The sequence below is a fragment of the Mus caroli genome, unplaced genomic scaffold, assembly GCF_978045245.1.
Source record: "Mus caroli unplaced genomic scaffold, Mus_caroli_1 scaffold_2, whole genome shotgun sequence".
Classification (NCBI taxonomy): domain Eukaryota; kingdom Metazoa; phylum Chordata; class Mammalia; order Rodentia; family Muridae; genus Mus; species Mus caroli.
The window spans coordinates 130,983,826-130,999,088 of record NW_028227257.1 but is presented as its reverse complement, the minus strand read 5'-3'; the positions used below and the strand labels follow the sequence as shown (position 1 = coordinate 130,999,088).

General features: G+C 43.0%; 1 protein-coding gene across 5 annotated transcripts in view; it reads left to right on the top strand.

Annotated features, from left to right (window-relative positions):
* The window catches only part of Lypd6b (LY6/PLAUR domain containing 6B), a 159,049-nt gene that overhangs the window by 48,003 nt on the left and 95,783 nt on the right, over positions 1–15,263 (top strand). For 2 of the 5 annotated variants that reach the window (XM_029474297.2, XM_021157011.3), the window contains exon 2: positions 3,651–3,706. The exons of 1 other annotated variant lie outside the window; for it this stretch is intronic. The gene's annotated coding sequence lies outside the window, so the exon portion shown is untranslated. The remainder of the gene's footprint in view (positions 1–3,650; positions 3,707–15,263) is intronic. 2 more of the 5 variants (XM_029474296.2, XM_029474295.2) reach the window with 1 other exon arrangement.

Genomic DNA, 15,263 nt, shown 5'->3' with positions numbered 1-15,263 from the left:
TTAACTTTTTTCAGACATATGTGTAGGCAGACATGCGTGCTTATTTGTGTGCTCACGAGCGCCACAGTGCTGGCGTATATAGATAGGTCTGACGGGAAGGTTCGGAGGGTGGTTATCGTTTTCTATCATTTGAGTACTACGGACTGAACTAGGATCATTAGGCATTGTGCTGTGTGGCTTACCCTCTGAGCCATCTTGCCTGCCCATAACTTTTCTCTTCTTCCAAGTAGGAGCTTGGTGAAACACAGTAGTGCATAATGCTTTGTAATGCACATGGCTTGAAAACTAAAAATGTATCCCCTTCGAAGGTCAATTATTGCTGTTTGCTGTGGAAGCATTGGAGAGGGGGAAGTGATGACTGCAGAGTCCTGAGCAAGAGAGGTCCTTAGAGAAGTAGGGAGAATGTGTCACCCTGAGGTGTGAGACTGACTGAAGGGTTAGACAGAAGGACAAGAGGGACACACTTTTCTAACAGGCAGAGAGAGAGAGAGAGAGAGAGAGAGAGAGAGAGAGAGAGAGAGAGAGAGAGAGAGAGAGAGAGAGAGAGATAGCAGTGACGGGAGAAATACAGAGATGGAGAGACAGATGGCAGTGACAGGGAAGACATGCAGTGATGGAGAGACAGAGATAGCAGTGAGAGGGGAGACATACAGAGATGGAGAGACAGAGATGGCAGTGACAGGTGAGACATGCAGTGATGGAGAGACAGAGATGGCAGCGACAGGGGAGACATGCAGTGATGGAGAGACAGAGATGGCAGTGACAGGGGAGACATGCAGTGATGGAGAGACAGAGATGGCAGTGACAGGGGAGAAATACAGAGATGGAGAGACAGAGATGGTAGTGACAGGGGAGACATGCAGAGATGGAGAGACAAAGATGGCAGTGACAGGGGAGACATGCAGAGATGGAGAGACAGAGATGGCAGTGACAGGTGAGACATGCAGTGATGGAGAGACAGAGATGGCAGTAACAGGGGAGAAATACAGAGATGGAGAGACAGAGATGGTAGTGACAGGGGAGACATGCAGAGATGGAGAGACAGAGATGGCAGTGACAGGGGAGACATGCAGTGATGGAGAGACAGAAGAGAGCCAGAGGAGGCACAGAAGGAGCCAGAATCAAACGCAGTAGAAGAAGAAGTGGAGCCACAGGGGCGGAAGTGGGAAGCAGTTGGGGAACAGGTCTGAGGAGGTCTTCCCTGTGCTGAGGACTGGTGACAACCACCCACACTCCCTCCTTGTGAGTGACATGGAACAAGAATAAGATTATTGCATCTGCTTAGCGAGTGGGAAGTTGCTGGAGAGAAAAGTAGCAGATTTACTCCCCGGGTTACACAGCTTCAGTTCCCACCAAGCCAAGGCTTTCGGATCCTGAGCACGGGTCCTGGGCTGCATTAGTCACTGCTTAATATTAATGTGGCAACTTTGTTGCCAGGCTGCAAACCTCAGTTCCAATCAGTAAGTAATTATGAAAATCAGTCCTAATGAGCTGCGGAAGGGTGTTGCTTTCCAGGCAACAATTAAAACTCTGGGTGGTTGATGTTTCTTTTCTCCTTCCTGAGTGTGTGTGTGTGTGTGTGTGTGCATGAGTGTGTGTGTGTGTGTGTGTGTTTTCTTTTCCCTCTAAACTTTGCAGGTGGAGAAAGAAGCAAGTTGCTGACAGGGTTCATTAGTTGAGGCAAGCAGAAGGAGGGAATGACTGGAATGTTTTAGAGCTAAAGGTAAAAAAGAAAAACAAAACAAAACAAAAAAATCCTCAGCTGTTTTTTCCCCCCAAAGAGAAAAGTTAAAAAAAAAAAAGAAAGGAACGGAATCTTGAAAACTCCAGTTGTTTTTTATAGAAGAACTTTCCAAATGAAAAGTATTTATTATGAGGTGTGTGTGTGTGTGTGTGTGTGTGTGTGTGTGTGTGTGTGTGTAGAGGGATGCATGCCACAATGCAATGTATAGGTCAGAGGACAGCTTTCGGGAGTCAGTTCTCTTCTCTTCTACCTTTATGTGGAGTTTGGGGAGCTCACTCAGGTTGCTAGGCTTGCAGGGCGAGCGCCTTTACCCACTGAGCCATCCTGTCAGACTTTTGAGCCAGCCCTTAAAATGCGCAGCTTGCTCTACATCTCTAATGGGAGGAAAACAACCAAACATGTTTCCCATTTCAGTTTCTATAAAATAAACAGTTGTTAAAAAAAATCACAACATACAGAAAGAGGAGGAGGGTTATAATATTGTGGGAGCTGCGTGTTATTAGAGAAATTGATACTTACAAGATTACAGGTGCTGTGTTCCCTTGTCCTCTGATGCAGTCCAGACTCAAAGGAAGCCTCTCTCTCTGGCAGTGGGAGGCAGGGCTGCTTTGAAAGTCTTGAAGCAGGGAGCCTTGGGGGACCAGTTACAGAAAGAGGTAGGCTCTGTTCGGCACAGCACTGTGCCTGCTCAAGTTGCAAGCTCTTCTGCAGAAGGCTAAAACTATCTTCTTGTACACACCATGTCTAGGGATGCTTGCGGAGGGTAGCATCTTTGCCAAGGAAAGGATAGGATACCAAGTCTAGCTTGTACAAAATGACTGGTTGTTTGTCTGAAACTCAAATTTGACTGAGAATCCCGTGTTTGTTTTGCTATCTTGGCCACCCAGCAAGTCACCTGAATTGGATGTTGTCAGACCCTAAATAATTACACATGTCATTCCCAGAGCTGTGGAAATCCTTATATCTTCTAGAAGGTAGACCGCATGGATTTTGAAATAGCTGTAAGTAAAGAAAACAACTTGTGGATCTGGTGGTCATCAGAGAGAAAAATGAAGTTGTAGAATACGCAAAAATGGCTTTTCGAAGCTGGGTAGTGGTGCACATGCCTTTTAATCCCAGCACATGAGAGGCAGGAGGCAGGAGGCAGGAGGCAGGAGGCAGGAGGCAGGAGGCAGGAGGCAGGAGGCAGGAGGCAGGAGGCAGGAGGCAGGAGGCAGGAGGCAGGAGGCAGGAGGCAGGAGGCAGGAGGCAGGAGGCAGGAGGCAGGAGGCAGGAGGCAGGAGGCAGGAGGCAGGAGGCAGGAGGCAGATCTCTCTGACTTGGAAGCCAGACTGGTCTACAGAACAAGTTCCAGGACAAAGAGAGCTTTTCTAGTCTGGAAAAACCAAACCAAACCAAACCAACCAACCAAACAAACAAAAGACCTTTAGAATCCATTAGGTTGAATTATCAACTTTGGCAAAGAACATGGATGTTGGTCAATTTGTGACAAACATAAGCATGCACGAATCTAAACTCTGGCAGTTTCCTTGAGGAAGTTTTCATCTTACTATATCTCTGTATGATTATTCTGTGTGTGGGTGTGGGTGTGAAGGCCAGGAGACACTTCAGGTATTCTTCAGGTACAATCCATTTTTTTAGACAAATATTGTCACTGCTCTGGCCAGCCTCAGGGAGGTTCTTGCCTCTGCAGCACTTGAATATCAATGTGCCTTTTAGAAATGTGGCCCTGGGGGTTAGACCTAGTACTTTCTTCAGCTCCTCCCATGATTTCAATTGGCACAGACATAAGATATGTCACTGAAGAGCTAAAATTGCATTTCTTATCCTGTTGAGTTGCCATCTTTCAAAGATCTCAAAAATTACAAACTCTAAATGTTAACTTTGTCCTTTGTTTGATTTTGAGGTGGAAAAAGAAGTCCCAGGCCCGTGCTTGCTGCCTGACTTCAGGGCGCCTTGTGAGTGAGTACCAATGTTGAAGTTGTTCTAATTTTTTTACACTTGCAGGCTGTTTTGATCCATGTTTTGAATCTGTTTTTTTCCCATGTGAGTTCTGTAGAACATGACCAAGGAGATTTTTAAATAGGTCTGATATTATATGCAACTTACTCAGAATAGTTTACTGTGTGATCACAATTTGTATGTATCTATATGTGTGAGTGTATATGTGTGTGTATGTGTTTGTATATGTGTGAGTGTGCATGTATATGTATATGTGTGTGTTTGTGTGAGTGTGTTTGTGTGTGTATATGTGTAAGTGTTCATGTGTATGTATATGTGTGTGTATGAGTATGTGTGTATATGTTTATGTGTGTGTGTATGTGTATGTGTGTGTATGAGTGAGTATATGTTTGAGTATGTATGTGTGTATACATGTTTGAGTGTGTATGTGTGTGTGTAAATTTATGCATGTGTGTGTATGTGCATGTGTGTATGTGTGTATCTAGTGGACAGCTTGAGATAAATGTAAGATGACAGGACTTGGATGCAGGTCATGTCCTGCACTTTTACAAGGCTCTCTATTTGGTTTGGCTTCCCACATAGTAAACTGTCATAGCAATGACCAGTAGCTTAAAATTCCTTCTGCATTCCTCACCGGCTGCCAAAACAATTGCTTAAGTAAATGGTTCCTGGGGCCAGCGACCATTAACACTCCCATCTGCAACTGGCTATGAGCTGAGCCTGAGGCTCCACTGGCTGCCTGTACTTGGTGTTCTGTGTGACAGACAGCTTGGCTGCTGGCCCTTTGACTGAGGACAGCCACACTTCTCTCCCATCTGCTTCCTACAGAGGATAAGGGCTCTGAACCATGCATGGTTTCTCTCCGGGTAGGATCACATGAGTGCCAATAGGAGGGAACCCATGTTCCCTCCATCTTGGAACCTAGTAGTTAATTCTAAGGCTGGCAGATGCCACAAACTGCATGTCACGAAGTGAGTCCTAACTGATGGCAATACGTAGCTGGGTCCATTTTGGGCCATCTGGAGTTTTCAGAACTCTATGTGTGGGACCAGAGACAAGCTTAGTCTCAGGTGGAATGACTCTGTTTTCAATGTCTCAATATTTCCGAATACACATATTAACCCGGAGATTTTGAAACCTTAATTTCTTTTGAGTCATAGCACAATTGACACATATTGACTAGGACTGCCCACATATAAGTTCACTGGGCCCAGCTCTGTGATGCTGGCACCATGCTTGCCTCGCAGCTGTTGCCCAAGTTCATCAGCCTCATAGGGCATGCTCAGCTGGGGGTAGCAAAGGATACTCTGAGCTCATTGTGTTCAGATTCAAGTTTCTGCTGTGAGGAGAACTCTCCTACCAACTTATTTCTCAATCTCTCTCTCTCTCTCTCTCTCTCAAAAAGACTTATTGATTTTATGTATGGGAGTACCCTGTCCCTGATATTCCTCTCAACCTCATGTCTTTCTTCTTCTTCTCCTTCTTCTTCTCCTTCTTCTTCTTCTTCTTCTTCTTCTTCTTCTTCTTCTTCTTCTTCTTCTTCTTCTTCTTCTTCTTCTCCTTCTCCTTCTCCTTCTCCTCCTCCTCCTCCTCCTCCTCCTCCTCCTCCTCCTCCTCCTCCTTCTTCCCCACTATGGTGACTTGCATGAGAATAGGCTTGTGTCTTAGTCAGTGTTCTATTACTGTGAGGAGACACTACCACCACAAAATTCTTTAAAAAGAAAGCATTTAATTGGTGCTCGCTTACAGTTTTAGAGGTTTAATCCATTTTCATCGTGGAGTGGTGCATGATGGCAAGTAGGCTGACATGTGGCTGGAGAAGTAGTTGAGAGTTCTGCATCTGAACCTGCAGTCAGCAGGAAGGGAGCGACTCTGGGCTTGGCTTGGGCTTTTGAAACCTCAAAGCCCTCTCCCAGTGGCATACTTCCTCCAACAAGATCACACCTCCTAATCCTTTCAAATAGAGCCATTTTCTCTAGACTAAGCATCCGAATCTATGAGCCTTTGGGAGCCATTATTATTCAAACCATCATAATTTGTATATTTGAACATCAGCTCCCAGTTAATGGAGAGAGTATAAAACCTTTGTGAGCTAGAGCCTTGATGGAGGCAGTAGGTGACTGTGGGTGAGCTCTGGGCTTTATATTGCCCCTCCCTGTTCATGTTGACTACTTCTTCTGGGTGGATCAGCCTTCCTCTTTCTGCCGCCCTGTCTTTTCTCCCATGAAAGATTTTATTCTTTTGAAACTGTAAGCCAAAATAAACTCTTTTCTGAGTCAATTTTGGACATGGTATTTTCTCACAACAACAGAAAATTACCTAATAATCAACTAAGTCCAATGAGTGTTGCTGGTATGTATATGAGTATGGCAAAATCCCTGAAGCATGGGATATCTACCAGTGGCCACACATGAAACAAAGCAGTCGTTGAATTTGCTAGTAGTTTGGAATACTTAAAAAGACCCATGCTTGTGATGGCACACATTATCATCCCAGTACTAAGGAGATAGGGGCATGTGGTGGAAGCTTGCCTTGGAGACATGATGAGATCTTATTTAAATAAAAAAAAATGATTTAAAAAATACCCACGAATGCAGGGCTTCCGTTATCCCGCATTCAGCATGGAAAAAAACAAAGCAAACAATCTACTTCCTTTCTGTGCAAACTCTAGTCTCTCCTGCACCCAGCTCTTTCTGCTGTTTGAAATCTACACATCCATTGTTTGAACCAACCTTGTCAATGCCCTGCTTTCTCAGGGCTGAGCTGTGTCTTCAGACTGTCCAGTGTCTTAACCCTCTTGTTAGGTCTGCTGGTTTCAGTAACTCACCTTGACTTGAAGTTCATTAGCATGTCATTGGCAAAAGAGGCATACTTCCAAGTTGGCCATTTACTCGGCCATTCATCACTGCCTCACCTGGAGAATGCTGGGAAACCTCAAAGGAACTGCTAATGATGCTCTGTCTCTAATATACTCTCCTTCTACACCCCCATGATGCACTGTTGGTCGAGTGACTGCACAGCCCAAGAGCTGGGACTGAAAAGTGATTAGAGAGTGAAAGTCTGTGGAGCTCTGGATGTGCTGGGCAAGTCACCATGTGGAGCTGGGAGCACTGCTTCACATCATCAGGTCAAGGGCTCAACAATGTCAAAGCCCAGCTCATGAACTGCCTGTCAGAAGTCGTGTTGACCTGAAAAGAAGGAGGCCTTTGAAAATTCTCTCACAGGAACCATTCCCTCTCTGAACATGTAGAGGGCACGGATGACCTGTCTCGAGCTGATACCATCTCTCATTTGCTTCAGCTGCCACGAGATCAGCAGAGTAATCTGGGTTTTTATTTGAACCCTTTTGACTTCGAGGATAGAGAAGCAGGGGAGGAAGAGTTTTGTTAAGCATAAATATGTACAAGAAGTGAGTTATTTAAAAACACGGTAGGGAAGTAGAGATGTTGATTTTAATAAAACCCAAGCTGTTACTGATGGAGACTGCATTTAAGAAACATGGATTTAGATCTTGTGTGTGTGTGGGGGGGGGGACTATTGCATGAATTTGGATATCAGAGGACAACCTTGGATGTTGTTGGTTCTCACCTTTGCCTTGTTTGAGACATGACCTTGCCACTGCTTAGACCAGGCTAATTGGCCCTCAAGCTTCCTGGGGTCCTCTTGTTTCTGCCTGTGACCCTGTACTGGGGGTTTCAGACACTCCTGTGCCTGGCTTTGTGTGGCTTCTAGGGATGGGAACCCCTTTTTTTTTTTGTTTGTTTTTTTGTTTTATAAGATGAATTTTTCCCACATTTTTTATTAGATATTTTCTTCATTTACATTTCAAATGCTATCCCAAAAGTTCCCTATACCTTCCCCCTGCCCTGCTCCCCTACCCACCCACTCCTACTTCTTGGCCCTAGTGTTTCCTCTGTACTGGAGCATATAAAGTTTGCTAGACCAAGGGGCCTCTCTTCCCAATGATGACCAGCTAGGCCACCTTCTGCTACATATTCAGCTAGAGATATGAGCTCTGGGTACTAGTTAGTTCATATTGTTGTTCCACCTATAGGGTTGCAGACCCCTTCAGCTCCTTGGGTACTTTCTCTAGCTCCTATATTGGGGGCCCTGTGCTCCATCCTATAGATGACTGTGAGCATCCACTTCTGTATTTGCCAGGCACTGGCAAAGCCTCACAAGAGACAGCTATATCAGGGTCCCTTCAACAAAATCTTGCTGGCATATGCAATAGTGTCTGCGTTTGGTGGCTGATTATGGGATGAACCCCTGGGTGGAGCAGTCTCTGGATGGTCCATCCTTTCGTCTTAGCTCCAACATTGTCTCTGCAACTCCTTCCATGGGTATTTTAGGGAACCCATGTTCTTATGCTTTGTACAGCACATGTTTTATGAACTGACCTCTCTGGCCAGCTATGGCCACACATAATCCACACATGGATTAGTATAGAGACCTACTATGAGGTGGGATCGCTGTGAGGTACGGAGGCCCTCACAGAAAAGCGGGGTTCTGGCAGTTTTGCTAAGAAGCAGAAGAAAGGAACTGTCTGCACTGTTGTGAGGGAGTTGGACTCAGATGGGCACGTGTGTGCATGTCTCCGTGTTTATGTGTGGTGTGCTTGTTCCCTAAACACATGCTGAGAAACTGTCTGCGGCCTCTGAAGTCCCGAGGCTAGAATGGGAAGATGCAGCTGCAAGAGCTATTTAGAAATAAGCAGTTACCGTCGCATTCCTTTCTGAAAAGCAGAGATAGCTGGTTGAAGCTAGAAGTTTTGGGCAAGGGTGGTGGTGGTGGTGGTGGTGGGGGATGGGGAATGGGGGAACATCCATGAACTGGTACTCGGCTCAGGCTCCCTTTCTGAGTCTCTCTGTCCTTCAGACTTTCCTTGTTTCTATCTTTCTCTCTCCCACTTGAGTGCTTGGGAACCAACCGACTCGCCAATGATTCAGACCAGTACTCCACATTGAACAGTTTGCTGCGGAAGCCAGAAGCCGCTGCAGTAGGGCAAAGGCTTGGCCCAGACACAGGGAACTTCGGGCATTGTTCTCATCCCCGCTGCGGAGATGACTGCAATGAAAGCATTGTTTGGTATCCAGTGGCAACGTAGCTTATGTAGATACAAAGAAAAAAGTGTTGCCTGATATAATCTCTGAAAACTGCTGCCACAGGCCTTTGAAACAATTAGTTTAGACTATTTCACAGGACATTAAGCCTAACAATGCCAGTCTGTTCCTAAATGCTGTTCAAGACATTTTTGCAATGAGGCCAAAATTTAGGTTGGCAAAGGGTGACCTCAAATAGGCAGCCTTGTCTTATTATTTTTAACAGCTTTTCTGAGGTATAATTGACCTACAATAAACTGGTATATTTAAAGCATACAATTTGCCAAGTTTAGACACCCATTGTCTGTGGAATTATCAACATAATCAAGGTAATGAACACATTTATCACCTCAGATGATTTCAGGTCTTCTTGGAAGTTCTTGCCTCCAGTCCATCTCCGCCCCTTTCCTGGGGGGGGGGTACGGTGGAGTGAGGGGTGGGGGATGCCTTATGTCAGTGTAGGCTACTTTGCATATTCTCTAATCTTAAATTAAGAATGTAGTATATTATCTTCGTGTCTGGCTTTGCTCACTCTAGGTAATTTTTGTGAGCTTTATGCCTGTCATGTGTATAAGTAGCTCAGACTGTTTTACTGCTGAAAGACATTCCATTGGAATGAATGTCATGATCTGTTTATATGCTCACCTGCTGATGGGCGTTTGGGTTGTTTTAGCTTTGGGCTATTACATAGAAAGCTACTGTGAGCATTTGTGTACAAATCTTTATATGTGTCTGATTATCTATCTATCTATCTATCTATCTATCTGTGTATCATTTAATTTTTCTCAAGTAAACACCTATGAGTGGAGTAGTTGTAAAGCCACTGTGGCTGTTGATTAAATGGATAAGCCAGTTTAATAAGCTGTCACACTGTTTACCATGGAAGGCAGTGATGTTATTCTTGGCTTCCTACTAGCGGTACATGAAAGTCCCAGTTTTACCACATCCTTACTCAAGCAGACCATACTGCCATGTACTGAAGACTCTTTATGGCCTCTTGACTCTTTGTGAATTTTCTTTTGTGAGGTGTCTGAACATTTTTATTGTGTTGTTGGCTCTTCCATTTTTGAGTAGTTCTATAAATTCTATACCGTCTTTTGCCAAGGTTAGACACTCACCATCTGTGGAATTATCAGCACAGTCAAGGTAATGAACACATTTATCAACTCAAATGTTCTCAGATCTTCTTGGAAATTCTTGTCTCCAGTTCCTCTCTATCCCCTTTCCTGGCTGGGGGTGGGGCGGGGAGGGGGAGTGATGAGATAGGATGGGGTGGGGAGGTGGCGAACTTTTCTTTTCTCATCCGAATATTGTACTTTCATGTTTTCATAGTGTCTCTCAAAGAAGAGCAATTTTAAATTTTGATAAAATTCAGTGTGTCGACTCTTGTTTTGTTAAAATGGGATCTTGCATTTGTGGATGAAAATGAAGAAATCGCCCCTTAACCCGAAGTTACAAAGATATTCTTCAACACTCTCTACTAGAGCTTTCCTGATTTTCATTTTTACTTTTGGCTCTGCGATCCACTCAAGTGATTTTCCACACAGGGAGTAAGATCTGGTTCATCTTTTACAAATTTATATTTGCTCCAGCACTTCTTGTGAAAGTTGATGCTTCTCTCCATTGATGGGCTGCAGCACATTTGTTAGAAATAGTCATTTGTCTAATTTTCCATCTGCTTCTCTTCTGGACTCCTGTTATACCGATCTGTGTGCTGATGCTGTCTTGATTACTGCAGCTGGGTAGCAAGTCTTGCAATCAAGTTGTCTTGGCTACTCTGGATCCTTTTGCATTTTCATATACATTTTACAATGAGCCTGTCAGCTTCTACAGAAAGCCTGGTAGGACTTTGATTGACATTAGACTATGTAGATGATTAATGGAGAATCACCACTTTCACTGTAAGTACCTTCCAGCCCATGAACAACACTATGTAGCTCACTATTTGTTGTCTGTACTATTGCAACAATGTAACAATGTAATATCATTTACAGTGACCACTCTTTTCATGTTTGGTCAGGCTTTTCCTTCAGTGCTTCTTTGGGGAAGGCACAATAAGTGTTATTGTTTTGTTTTTTAATTTTAATTTCTGATGATTGATTGGTTATTTGTATATAGAAATACAAGTGACTTTGGCATATTAATCTTGAACCTGGTAACCTTTCGTATGAAGTAGAGTTATAATAGTTCAACATTCTTGGCAGCTAGTTTTGACATCTGTGCTCTGGATGGTTTTAATTGGCTTTCTCCAATCAATTATGGGTTGTTATGATTGTGCTACTCCACTTTCCATTGTGACTCATAATCTTCAACTGGGCATTTTACATTCTGGATTTTTATTTTGTGCACTGTTAGCCATTTTTGTATTTCTTTAAGAATTCGTTGGAATAATGTTTTTTATTTTATTTGAGAATTTCATATACCATATTTTGATCATATTCTTTCCCTTCCTCTCACGTCCTCCCAGACCCCCCTCCCCTGCCATCTCCCAAACCACCCAACTTCCTGTTCTTTCTCTTTCTTAAAACAAACATGCAGTTAGTTCAGTTTGCGTTTGATAACTACTCCTGAGCATAGGTCCTGCCCTAGAGTGCTGGTGATCTACCTTGTGTCACTCCACTGAAGAAAACTGATCTTCTCTCTCCTGGCAGCTACCAGTTACAAGTGACTTCTTGGCTAGGGGTGGGTTTTCAAGCCCACTTCCCCACCTCTGTACTGGGCTTTTGTTTGGGTTGAGTTAGTGCAGGCCCAGTCTCTGGGAGTTTGCATGGGCACCTGCTCTGTTGCATCTAGAAACCTCTATTTCCTGAAGTCATCTCCTACCTCTGACCCTTACAATCTTTTTGTCCCCTTTTCTGCATAGTCTTGAGGGACCTTTATGTATTCCTGAACTTTGTTCTAGTTTAAAGTTCTTGGGAACAGTTTGCCACTTTTGGTGCTATTTTGATATTTGTTAGACTCACCTATAGCAGAATTTAGTTTAGGGCTAATCATCTCTCACTATCAGGGAAGACCCCTTCCTTAGTGACTATCTTTTAATTATTAAACGTAATAACATAAAGAAACTAATTAAAATGAAGTCAGGAATATGGAAACGCTTGGAGGTAAATTTGCTCCTTATGTAAATCACCAGCAACTCCTATGCTTGTTTCTCTTTTGTAATATGGATGCAAAACTCCCATCATGAAGAACTGATGTGAGACTTAATGAAATAATGTATGCTAAGTGGCCCCACATCACCAGATTCTTGGTCATTATAGTGTTTTCCTAATCTTCTACACTTTTAAAAGGGCAAACTAGTCATACTTGACTGCTATAATTTAAACGTGGAAGCACTGAAAACGTTCATACCAGAAAAACAGTTGCTAGGTGTCAGCAGTGCTCGGTTCACTGATAGTCACTTTCTGGTCATTTGAATATCAATTTTTAAAAATTCAACTACCAGCAAAAGGAGGTTTAAAAAATGCCTATGGCCAGAACAAAAAGCTCAGATGGTACTTACAGTTTGAAAACCAATGGGAGGAAATTGAATAGAAAAAAAAAAAAGAATAAACATAGTATTTCTGGAAGAGAGCATAGCCTGGTGGTAGAACACTTAGTCTAGCAAGGATCCAGAACACTGGGTCTAATACCTGGTACCAAAACAAAAAAAAGTTATTTAATTTACACCTTTCAGACTTTCCTCTGTTGTCCAAGCTGAAGTCTACTTTTGAGACTGAGGGAGGGTAGCTAGTAAGTTTTGTTTGTTGTTGTTTGTCATTGTTTACAGTCCCCCTTTCCTTAGAGAAATGCCCCAATTGGGCTGACATATGTCATGCTCCCTCTGTTTCAGGAATGTAGAACCTTTAAAGGTTTTCACACAGCCCAATAATGCTCTTTGGTGGTATTGTGCAGGTATCATTTATTAGGGAGTTGGATGATTGGCCAATGGGATTTAAAAAAAAAATCAAGGTCAGGAGTTGGAGAGATGCCTCAGTGGTTAAGAGTACTGGCTGCTCTTCCAGAGGACCTGCGTTCAAATCCCAACAACCACATGACAGTTTGGTCTGTCTGGAACTCCAGTTTCAGGGGATGTGACACCGTACATAGACACACATCCAGACAAAACACCAATGCACATAAAATAAAGATTCAAGGTCAATTTCTGGATTCAGGATTCTATGATGAAGCAGTGAAAAAATGAACAACAGTCACATGGGAAGAGTCTCTCCCGTGAAATTTTCTGTCCTGGTTAAGTGAGCAGTATAAGAATGAGTTCTTACAGTCCAGGGAAATTCTATTAAGTGAAATACGTTGCAAACTATTAGCCTTGAAAAGATCCAAACGTACACTCTTTTCATGCATATAATTCCATCTGAGACTCACCATATTCTCTAGTGGCTAAAAAATGGAGATGGGGATTTCTGCAAGCTGATTGATAGAGGAATAAAAATGTAGATATTTTTTTCTTCTGCTCTTCCCATGACAACATATTTCTGGGAGGCCCAGCCATACACTCTTGCAGGAACTTGTGTGACAATGGAGTGAGCTGAAGTGACTTTCTGGAGTGAGCTGAGTGGCCCCCTTCCTAGTAACCAAGCCATCTGCACTATGTCAAGGGCCTTTGCCACATAAGGCATTGAGAAACAGATAAGGAGTTTTATGCCGAACTCACTTGTTCATTTCTCACACAGACTAGAAGCTGGTGGAGCACTGGGAGATTTGGTTATGTCTCTCTCATCTTGACATAGGGATTGCTATCTTTCTCTCTGTTCAAAAGCTCAGTAGACAGGAAAGGGAAGCTGAGGACCAGACTTCAAGGGCTCAACCTGGTACCAGCCAAGACCCTTACTTAGTACTTCTCTCACACACTGACTTCTGAATTAACAGCTACTGCATGGAATTCAAAGAATAAAAGGAAAAAAGAGCTTATACTAATCACTCTCGAATAAATAATATTTGGAGAAACATCTTACCATCCTAAGTAATGCTTTTATTTCAATGCCAAGTTGTATCTTGTTTTGATCTTGGAATCCAGTTTTTTTTTTTTTCATAAATATTTCTTTGGGAAAATGTTAATTCTGTGCTGGTTAATTAAGTAACTCGTGATAAAGAAACCCCCAGTGCAACTCTTTCTGATGTATTAAAACCATACCAAGACCCCACATATCTGAGAGAAGGAAATTGTACCTTAAGGCTTAACACATAAGTCATAAAGGCTGGTCTCCCTTAAAGCTGGGCTGTCAGCAGCCTGCAAATTAGAACTGTAGGGAATGTTGAAATCTAAAGTTGATCATTAGCATTAAGGAGGTTCACACACAACTATTCTAAGGGCTAATCTTCAGTGACAGATGTAGAGACAGAAGACTCAAGTGTTATTAGGAAACCCCAAGCCTTCTTCCATCCTGAGCCCTTTTGGCTTTCATTTATAGGCATTAGTCAGTAACCGCCAAGAATATGTCTGAAGGAACTGATCCCAGCCATTTCAAAAAGGCTCTCTTTTGCATAATGTACTTAGAGACTCACTGAGTATCACATTCTATGGTATACATACCACAATAGCTAAGATTTCAATCACCTGGATGTTTTGCTTGAGCTAATACCAATATAAGTTTGTGAAAAGAAACCGAGAGACAGTCCTCATCATAGAGTCCTTATTACAACTGTTAGGTACACTGATGGTACCTTTGACGCCTTAATTTCTTCTTCTATTTAAAATGTTTTATTACATTAATGATTTGTGTGCATGTGCCTGTGATCAGAAGATAACTTGTGGGAGGAGTGAGTTCTTTCTTCCCACTCTGCAGGGAAGAACAGTTCCCTATTTATGTTTAAGTATATGAATGTTTTGTTTGCATGAGTGTCTGTATTCTGCCTTTATGCCTGAAGACCTCAGAGGCCAGAAGACTGTGCTAGATCCCCTGGAACAGAAGTTCCAGACAGTTATGAGTCATCATATGTACACTGGGAATTGAACCCAGATCCTCTAAAAGAGAAGCCAGTGTTCTTTACCACTGAGCAATCTTTCCAGTCCAGTTGTCCCCTGTTTTGAACTCAGGTCACTAGGGTTAGCAGCAGACACCTTTACCTTTTGAGACATCTCCCTGACTCTGTTGCTTCAATTTCATCATCTGTAAATTTGCTTCAGTTTCTACAGACTGTATTGGGATGTTTTCATGGAAATGGATGGTTGCATACCAGACTCTTTGAGAAACATAAAATATGATTGTGATGGAGGCTTCCATGTTCAGCTGTATTTAGTTGATCGTGTGGAAGGATTCATCTTCCTGACTTGGCAGGTCATGTGACTGGCCATTTGGGCTGTGGTTTGGCACGAGTCACTTCAGTGTTAGACATTGGATTGATGGTGTTGGTCCCTTGGATCTCTCATATTGTGTTCTGGTGACAGATGAGGTTTGCTTCCAGAGTTTAGAACCACTTGGAATGTTACCTCATGGAAGCTAGGATATGGGAGA